At 44.0% G+C, this 10,814-nt stretch overlaps 1 non-coding gene across 1 annotated transcript; it reads right to left on the reverse strand.

Moving 5' to 3' along the window:
• Positions 1-781: 781 nt before the first annotated feature.
• LOC119929150 lies at positions 782-919 on the reverse strand. Its single transcript, XR_005451289.1, has one exon. It is a non-coding gene; the product is annotated as a small nucleolar RNA SNORA7 (small nucleolar RNA).
• Between the last annotated feature and the right edge of the window lie 9,895 nt (positions 920-10,814).

A 10,814-nucleotide genomic window follows, 5' to 3' on the forward strand; every position in this document is an offset into this window, starting at 1 on the left:
TAATGATGTGCATATAGCTATAATTCTATTTGTTCTGATGACTTGAAACCTGTCCCCATGTTTTGTTTTGTTGTCTGTCTCCCCTTTCTAGACTGTGAGCCCGTTGTTGGGTAGGAACCGTCTCTATATGTTGATGACTTGTACTTTCCAAGTGCTTAGTACAGTGCTCTGCACACAATAAGCGCTCAATAAATATGATTGAATGAATGAATGTGTGGTCAAATTTTTTCATCTCCCATATAACTTAACACCATGGCATCAATGATGGATTCTGTGAAAGTAAGTCAATGTTTGGTGTATCCTAGAGTGGTGTTCCATGGGGACTCTTTACTCCTCCAGTTGTTTCAGAGCTACTACATTCCCCTCTCAGGTCTACATGAACTCTAGCACTTCATCAGAACTATACAACTGGGCAGCAAATAGCCAAGCTGGTGGGAGGTGTGGAGTTAAAAATGAAAAATAGCAACTGGCTCCATATCAGTATTGCCCAGGGGATAGGCTAGCTAAAAAGAGGACAAATAATCACTTATAAGTGGAATCCTAGCCAATATAGAGTTTGTTGTTGTCTTATGCTGTCGAGTCGTGTCTGACCTATAGTGACGCCATGGGCACATCTCTCCCAGAACACCCCACTTCCATCTGCAATGTCCAGGTAGTGTCTCCATAGTTTTCTTAATAAAAATATGGAAGTGGTTTTACCACTGTCTCCTTCCACGCAGTAAATGAGTCTCTGCCCTCAACTCTCTCCCATGCCGCTACTGCCCAGAACGGGTGAGTTTTGGCTTGTAGCAGATTGCCTTCCACTCACTAGCCACTTCCCAAGCTAGAAATGGAATGGTTATGCCTCTGCTTGATTCTCCCTCCTGTAGTTGAGACTGGTAGAGTACTGGAAACTCTCAAGGTGCGACCCTGAGAGGAAAATAGAGTTTACCCAACAATAAATAATATTTACTGAGTGTCTACCCTATGCTGAGCATTGTACTAAGCACTTGGAAGAGTACAATTGGTTAAGAGAAACAGTCCTCAAGTTAAAAAAAACCTTACAATCACCTCTAATAGTAGCAGTAATAATAATAGCATTATTGGCACAGTGCTCTGTGTTAAGCACTCGGGAAGCAAAAAGAAACCACATGTTCTCTGCCCACAAGAAACTTATCCTTTAATAGAGGAGAGACAAAAATATTTATAAACATGAAAACAGTCCTTCCTTGATGAATTGCCAGAAGGTAGTGGTAATCAATTCCTCTTATGATTCACTGGCTCATGAGGTAGTTTAGGAGACATTAATCAATGGTATTTATGGAGCACTTACTGAGAAGCAGTGTGGTGTAGCAGAAGGAGCAAGGGCCTGGGAGCACAGTGCCGCCTCTGCAACTTGCCTGCTGTGTGACCTTGGGCAAGTCATTTCACTTCTCTGGGCCTCAGTGACTTTATCTGTAAAATGGAAGTTAAGCACCGTGTGGGACAGGGACAATGTCCAACCTGATTATCTTGTATCCAACCTGATTATCTTATAGAGAAGCAGCTGTGGCTTAGTGGAAAGAGCATGGGCTTTGGAGTCAGAGATCATGGGTTCGAATCCCAGCTTTGCCACTTTATTCATTCATTCATTCAATCATATTTATTGAGTGCTTACTATGTGCAGAGCACGTCAGCTGTGTGACTTTGGGCAAGTCACTTAACTTCTCTGTGCCTCAGTTACCTCATCTGTAAAATGGGGGCTAAGACTGTGAGCCCCACATGGGACAACCTAATAACCTTGTATCTACCCCAGTGCTTAGAACAGTGGTTTGCACATAGTAAGCACTTAATAAATACCATTATTATTATTATTATTGTATCTACTCCAGTGCTTAATACAGTGTCTGGCACACTGTAACCACTTAACATACACCATTAAAAAAACAACAACACCATGCTAAGCATTTGGGAGAGTACTATGCAGACATGATCCCTGACCACAAGGAGCTTACTGTATAGAGAGGGAGACAGATAATAAAAATAAATTAGAGATAGGGGAAGCAGAGAAGCAGCATGGCCTAGTGGCAAGAGCATGGGCTTGGGAGTCAGAGGACAAGGGTTCTAATCCCTGCTCTGCCATTTGTCTGCTGTGTGACCTTGGGCAAGTCACTTAACTTCTCTGTGCCTCAGCTACCTCATCTGTAAAATGGGGATTAAGACTGTAAGCCCCTCGTGGGACAACCTGATTACCTTGTACCTATCCAGAGCTTAGAACAGCTAAAGCACACAGTAAGTGCTTAAACAAATGACATTATTATTATTATTATTGTTATAAGGAAATATACGTAAGTGCTGTGGGGCTGGGGGTAGGATGAGTATCTAAGTGTTTAAGGGCAACAGACCCAAGTGCATAGAAATAGGGAATCCAGAATTATTTCTATGTGATGTGAGATTCTGTGCAGATTCAGCCAGTATTTGATTCCACTTTAGTTTTCAACATGGAGCTATTCCACTGTAGCAGAGCAACGTTGTCATACAGAACCCATAAATCCCAAGCTTCAGCAGAGACTGTGCTCGTTAGACTGACAGCACAACCTCAGCACAGTGAGGAGGGCATCTCCCTGGAAGGGTTGACATCAGCAGCAGTGTCCCCGTCCCCCACTCCACAATTCATTAGGAAAGGATTTCATGAAAGGGCATGGTGCTGACTAAGCTGAGCTCATTCCCAGATGCCCTCATGCTGCGCTTTCTGAAGTGAATGGTTCCTTCGCCCTCTGCTGTCCTTGGTCCTTCCCAAGCATTATCATCAGGAACAAAGCAATGAAATGTGGCAAGGCGGTGTAATTAGAGGGGATTGTTACCATGGGTACCACTTGGGCAGCAGAAGGGAGTTGGGGAAGTAGCATGGTTTAGTAGAATGTGTGCAGGCTTGGGAATCAGAGGTCATGGGTTCTAATACCAGCTCTGCCACTTGTCAGCTGTGTGACTTTGGGCAAGTCATTTCACTTCTCTGTGCCTCAGTTATCTCATCTGTAAAATGGGGATTAAGACTGTGAGACTCACGTGGGACAACCTGATAACCTTATATCTATCCCAGTGCTTAGAACAGTGCTTGGCACATAGTAAGCTCTTAACAAATACCATCATTATTATTATTATAGACACCAGGGCCTGCTCGACCCCTACAGGGCTGGAGACTAGTAAGTAATTCAGTTGTGGTTGCCTATCAACCTTCGGATCAAGTAGAGAAGCAGCGTGGCTCAGTGGAAAAAGCATGGGCTTTGGAGTCAGAGGTTATGGGTTCGAATCCAGGCTCTGCCACATGTCTGCTGTGTGACCTTGGGCAAGTCACTTAACTTCTCTGAGCCTCAGTTACCTCATCTGTAAAATGGGGATAAAGTCTGTGAGCCCCCCGTGGGACAACTTGATCACCTTGTATCCCCCCAGCACTTAGAACAGTGCTTTGCACATAGTAAGCACTTAACAAATGCCATCATCATTATTATTATTATTATGTAAAAATTCCTCGCTATTGGCTTCGAAGCTCTCCATCACTTTGCCCCCTCCTACGTCACCTTCCTTCTTTCCTTCTACATCCCAGACCGCACACTCAGCCCCTCTGGTGTTAACCTTCTCACTGTGCCTCATTCTCACCTGTCCCACCGTTGACCCCGGCCCACATCCTACCTCTGGCCTGAAATGCCCTCCTACCTCACATCTGCCAAATAGCACACTTTCCCCCTTCAAAGCCCTACTGAAAGCTCACTTCCTCTAGGAGGCCTTCCCAGACTGATCCCCCCCCTTTCCTCTGTTCCTCCTCCCCTTCCTATCATCTCAACTCCCACCCTCTGCTCAACCCCCCTCTTCACCCCACAGCACTTGTGTATTTATTATTCTATTTATTTTATTAATGATGTGTGTATAGCTATAATTCTATTAATTTATACTGATGCTATTGATGCCTGTCTACTTGTTTTGTTTTGTTGTCTTTCTCCTCCCTTCTAGACTGTGAGCCTGTTATTGGTTAGGGATTGTCTCTGTCTGTTGCCTAATTGTACTTTTCAAGTGCTTAGCACAGTGCTCGCAAACAGTAAGCACTCAATAAATACAACTGAATGAACTGTATTTATTGAGCACTTACCGTGTGCAGAGCACTGTAGTAAGCACTTGGGAGAGTACAATACAACAATAAACAGACACATTCTCTGCCCACAGTGAGACTATATAGTGGCAGGATGAAAGGAGGAAGGTCAGATTTGAAAGGAAGACTGTAAGGTGAAAAGTCAGGATTGTAAATAGGGTGTCAGAAGGAAGGCCAGGTGTGAGGTGTAAAGCCAGGCTGACAAAATAGGTGAAAGGTCAGCTGCTGCAGAAGAGATATGGGCCTCCAGGAGAAAGCGAGTCACTGAGTCAGGAGGCCCTGAAGCAGGGGTGCACCACAAGCCTCCAGTTGAAACCACTTAAGACCAGGCTACAGGGGTCCCATGCAAAAAGACAAGGGTCTACTGGGGGAGCAGCACCTGACTACCTTTAGGTCACCTACCTCTCCATTTCCTGTTTTTCTGGGGAGAAGAGGAAGCTTAAAAGAAAAAATCCAAGATATGCTACACTGTAATGAAAGAGGTGGACCAGGAGTGTATAAATTCAACTTGCACTGAGTCTGCTCTCTATTGAGGTAACTGGCAGAGTGGCTTCTTTGGGATGCACCTGACAAATATGGTGAGGGAATGTACCTCAAGATAATTCTAGTGCCAACCAGGGGGGCCCAGGATTTTTGCTATGGAAGGGAACATTGCAGTAGCTCTTGGCCACTGTATAAAAGCATTTCCACAACAGGGATGCACTTGGTCTCTTCATTCTGGCAGCCAAAATATTCTAGCTGACATTCTCAAACTGTTCCTTGGTTACCCTGTCCTTGCTTCTACTCTGGGCTTTATCTCCTTTTCTCTCCCTGTCGTTTATGTACCTGTTCCTACAACATCCCTGTCCCCTCCTCAGTTTCCTCTTCCTCTTCTTTGTTGCTCTGTCTCATTTCCTCTCCACCATATCCCTGCTCCTTTCCCTACCATGGGCTAGCTCTCAATCAATCAATCAGCTGATTGTATTCATTGAGTGCTCACTGTGTTCAAGGTACTGGACTAACTAATTTGGAGAGCAAGGAAATTGCCATCTAAGAGGGGAGACAGACACAAAATGAATTACATATAGAAATATATATCCCGGCTCTGCCAATTGTCAGCTGTGTGACTTTGGGCAAGTCACTTAACTTCTCTGTGCCTCAGTTACCTCATCTGTAAAATGGGGATTAAGACTGTGAGCCCCATGTGGGACAACCTGATCACCTTGTAACCTCCCCAGTGCTTAGAACAGTGCTTTGCACATAGTAAGTGCTTAGTAAATGCTATCATTATTATTATTATAAAGTAAGAAGAGATTGGAAAGATGTTCATGTGGCTAAGTGATTGATGGCTAAACAATGTAATCAATCAATCGATGGTATTTATTGAATGCTTACAGTGTGCAGAGCACTGTTTTAAGCACTTGGGGGAGTACAATACAACCTCCCACAATGAGCTTACAGTCTAGAAAAGGATACAGACATTAATATAAATAAATGATATCTAAATATGTACATAAGTGCTATGGGGCTAAGTGTGGGGCAAGTTCCAAATGCCCTAAAGGCATAGATACAATGTAAGTTAATTTGTACAGAAGTGCTGTGGACATAGTGTTTCAGTAGCATAACACTAGTTCAGATGTTGCAGTTGATACGACAAGACTTGAGGAGAAGAAAAATTAAATGGGGAATGACTTATGGGGGAGATGGGATATCAGAAGGGTTATGAAGATGAAATAGTCTGGGTTGGGCAGATTATAAAGGGGAGGAAGTTCCAGGCAGGAGAAAAGTTGTGTAAGCAAGGGGTTGGGAATGGTAGAGAAGTGAATGAGGCTCAGGGAGTAGCTATCTTGAGAGGAACAAATTAAGAGCGACTGAAGAAATTGACTAGCCTCCCCAGTCAATTAGTCCTTGAGTGCCACCAACAAGCAAACTGGCCACTAGGTAGTATCCCAGAAGGAAACTGCCAGTAACAGGCAGTGCTTAATGATCAATGATAATGGGGGATCGGGTACCTTGGGAGAAACACATCATCTGAAAGTTAGTATCAATCAATCAATTGTATTTATTGAGTGCTTACTGTGTGCAGAGCACTGTACTAAGAGCTTGGGAGAGGACAACAGAGTTGGTAAACACGTTCCCTGCCCACAAAGAGGACTATAAGACTCCCTCCTCATTCTTATCTGACAGACTACCACTCTTCCCATCTTTAAGTCCTACTAAAATCATCTCCTCCAAGAGGTCTTCCCTGACTAACTCCTCATTTCCCCATCCTTATTCAACTTCCCTTCTGTGTCACCTACGTACATGGAATTTGCCCCACCCCCAGCTCCACAACATATATGTACATATACTTAGATCCTGCCATTTCCCTCCCTTTGTTTTATTTTAATGTCTAGCTTCCTGACTATACTGGAGAGGAAGTGTGGCTTAGTGGAAAGAGCATGGGCTTGGGAGTCAGAGGTTGTGAGTTTTAATCCCAGTTCCACCACTTATCAGCTATGTGACTTTGGGCAAGTCACTTCACTTCTTTGTGCCTCAGTTACCTCATCTGTAAAATGGGGATTAAGACTGTGAGCCCCACATGGGACAATCTGATTACTATTTACCACAGTGCTTAGAACAGTGCTTGGCACAAAGTAAGCACAGAACAAATACAATCATTATTATTATTATATTGTAAGATCTTTGAGGGCAGGGTAGATGTCTTTGAACTCTATTGTATTATACTCTCCCAAGCACTTAATACGGTGCTCTGAACACAGTAAGCAGATGATACCATTGACTGATCTTTTGATAGGAACGAGAGACACCCACCATTCAACCGCACTCACAAGCACACCCTCACAACCATACAAACACACTTCCACACATTCCCACTCTCTCTTTTGCCAATTCCTGCTTCTGCAAGAAACCAAATCCCCCTTCTTCAGAAACCAGACACCATTCCCCACCATCCAGGACTTTCCCAGTCCCTTCTATCCTGAATCTCTCTTCAGATTTTTTTATCCTCACCTTCCTTTGAACCCCAGAACACCATTTCTCATCCAACCCCAATGCCACTGTTTCCCTCATACCTGATTCCTCAGATCCCCAGTTCTTCTGGCATCTGGCCCACGTTGTGGCTGATAGACAAGACATGTTCTTATTTGCCCCAGCCTAAACATAGGCACTAGATGATAAAAGGCACTTTGATAGTAACAGGAAGCCAATTTCTGGGTCACACCAATCTTTGATACATTTGGCCTTGGCCAGAAGGTAGATTCTGATGGCTCCTATAGTAGGATGACTGCAAACTGCCCTTGTTCATGATACTCTTGGAACCAGGTAGGGTTACACGCCAGAGAAGTAGGAGACCAAGTGCCCTACTAAGGCACACATTCTATTATCATCATCACCATCATTATCATTAATATTATTATTATTTGTTAAGCACTTACTGTTTTGTCAAGTACTATTCTAAACCTTGGGATAGAACAAATTTATCAGGTTGGACACAATCTCTTTCCCACATGGGATTCAAGTCTAAATAAGAGGGAGACCAGCTATTCTCCATTTTACAGCTGAGGAAACTGAGGCACAGAAAAGATAAGTGACCTCCAAGGTCACACAGCAAGCAATTGGTAAAGCCAGGATTAGAACCCAGGTTCTCTGAGGCCGAGGCTTGTGCTCTTTTCACTTGGTCAAGCTGCTTCTCACATGACTTTAATAGGGGTGTATTGACCAGTGAGGAATTGGGCCCCACCCACAATACAGTTCCTAGAACATATGATACCTATTGAAGAAAATGCTCATCCATCTGAAATTCCCACTTCCCTTTAGTACTGGGGCATGTTGAATTAATATAACATCCCATGGTCCCTCACTGAAGTGGGCACATGTCTTACTGCCAGTATGAATCCTGTGACTTAGACTCCAGACAGACACTGCTGTAGCCTTGGCCCCATATCAAAACTGTCTGAACTCTGAAAGGGACATGTTCCTAACCTCAGGGAACTTTCTTTTTCTCCCCTCTCTAGCCACTGAAGGGCTGGAGGGTGTTAGGTGAAACCTTGTGCAGAGGCAGTGTGGCTTAGTGGATAGAGCACAGGCCTGAGAGTCAGAAGGACCTGGGCTCAAATCCCAGCTCCAACACATGTCTGCTGCATGACTTTGGGCGAGTCACTTCATTTCTCTGTGCCTCAGTTACCTCAACTGTAAAATGGGGATTAAGACTGTGAGCTCCATGTAGGACTGGCACTCTGTCTAACCTGATTTGCTCGCGCAGTTATTATTATTATTGTTAGCATTATTGGCAGGCACCATGGAACTTACTGCTCTGTGGAACAGTGCTTAGGATCTTGTTTCACTTAAATCAAATCCCACTCTCCCTGGAAGCCCTACACAAACTATTCAAATCCTCCTGTTTAATTCTTCCCCTTCCTCTTTTTTTTTTTTTAAAAAAAAAACACATAGCATTGGTTAAGATCTTACTATGTGCCAGGTACTATAGTAAGAGCTCGGGTAGATAGATATGAACTGAACAGGTTGGACAGTCCATGTCCCACATGGGGCTCACAGTTTTAATCCCCATTTTGTACATGAGTAACTGAGGAACAGAGAAGTTAAGTGACTTGCCCAAGGCCACTCAGCCAACAAATGGCAGAGCTGGGATTACCAGGTCCCCTGACTCCCAGGTCCATGCACTATCCCTTATAGGTCATGCTGCTTTCCCCTCTTCCCAATCACGTCATCCCTTAATTCACCTCAGTCTTGCTGAATATACGTCTTCATTCATTCATTCAATCAATCGTATTTATTGAGAGCTTACTTAGTGCAGAGCACTGTACTAAGCATTTATTACTGACCCATTTGTGTCTTTGATTTATGTCCAATCACCAGGAATGAGAAATGCCATGCTGAGGGCTCTTCTGATTCAGGATTCTGTTTCTAACTGTGGCAGCAGGGACTTTGAAGGAACTGTGTGATAGTTGCCCTCCTTGACATCCAAACTAAAGTTTAGGGTGTCTTGAGCCCATCTCACACCATGAGGCACTACCTGTGTGTAAGCCTGTCCTTGGTCCTGTCAGGCACCTCTCTAATAGGTCTGTCCTGTCTCACACTGTCAAGAACTCAATGACAAGTCAAACCACAGTGAAATCAAACCACCACTGTAAAGTGGAAAGCTTTATTCAATTCTTAGTCTAATTGAAGGGGGAAAAACACACACACACACACACACACATACACTTTTATTAGCAAACAGTCTGGCTAGTTTGTGCAGATGGTCCCACATCTGAGAAGTTTGAGGAATCTGGACACAGCAGGTCATCCTAACTTGAATAGTAATAATAATAATGGTATTTGTTAAGTGCTTCTATGTGCCAAGCAGTGTTCTAAGTGCTGAGCACTGTTCTAAGCACTGGCTTTTAAGTGGTTCCTGGCAGCCATGCCATAGGGGTCTCGGCACGGGTCTTAGGTGGTCTTTTGCTGCCACCACTGAGGATCCAGTTCTTAGCGTAGATGCTACTGCATGCCCCATCAGTTGTTCTGTCCCCACTGCTTTTATCCACTCTAAGTTGTTTTGGGGGGGTCACTGCGGTTCCTGATTTGCTGCTTTGTTTGCCTGCTGTCTTAATCCCATTACCAGGTAAAACCGGGGAGGACGGCTACCTCTCCCACTGCGCCCACCCCACGGACTGGTTTTTATGCCGGACAGCTTATCTTGTGTACCTCTAGCAGTCTTTTGCCTGCCCGACTGCAAGAAGGTTTAGTGCTTCCTCAAGATCCTCCTTCTATGTTGTCAGTTCCTCCCAAATTCCTCCTTCTATGCTGTGGTTCATGGGGTCAAATGATGGTCACTTATAAAATGGTTTCTGTGTTACAAAATGGAGTCACTTGCTCACCACATACGGCTGTATCATCTAACAGACTTAACTTTTCCATTCAACATCTTTCACTTAATGGGTCACTCTATCAATGAATCAGTCATATTCATTGAGCATTTAGTGTGTGTAGAGCACTGCATTAAGTGCTTGGAAGAATACAACGTAACAACATAACAGAAGTGGTAGACACATTCCCAGTTCACAATGAGCTTAAAATCTAGAGGGGGAGACCGATACTTATACAGAGCAATCGTCTGTCTGTTGAAGGATTTAGTGAGCAACAATTCATTGTTTATCCTATTTGTAATTTTGTAAACTAAAATCATTCCCCCGTGAGGCTTTGTCTTTTCAAACTGAAGTCCTAGTATTTTCTGTCTTTTCTGATATGGAAGCTACTCTACCCGTTGAACAATAAGTGTTCTTTCATCTCTCCTTGAAGGCAGAGACAAGAAAATAGTAATGGTCCATAAGTGCTGTGGGGTTGAGGGAGAAGTGAATGAAGGGAGCAAATCAGGGTGATGTAGAAGGGCTTGAGAAGAGGAAATGAGGGTTTACTCAGGGAAGGACTTCTAGAGAAGATGTGCCTACAATAAGGCTCTAAAGGTGGAGAGAGTAATTGTCTGTCGGTTATGAAGAGGGAGGGTGTTCCAGGCCAGAGGCAGGACATCAGTGAGGCAGCTGTGGTGAGATGGACGAAATTGAGGTGCAGTGAATATGCTGTCATTAGAGGAGTGAAAGGTGTGGTCTGTGTTGTAGTAGGAAATCAGGGAGGTAAGGTAGGAGCCAGCAAATTGATTGAGTGCTTTAAAGCCGATGGTATGGAATTTCTTTTTGATGTGGAGGTTCACGGGTAACCAATGAGGGTTCCA

The sequence above is a fragment of the Tachyglossus aculeatus genome, chromosome 5 (genome assembly GCF_015852505.1).
Source record: "Tachyglossus aculeatus isolate mTacAcu1 chromosome 5, mTacAcu1.pri, whole genome shotgun sequence".
NCBI classification, from domain to species: domain Eukaryota; kingdom Metazoa; phylum Chordata; class Mammalia; order Monotremata; family Tachyglossidae; genus Tachyglossus; species Tachyglossus aculeatus.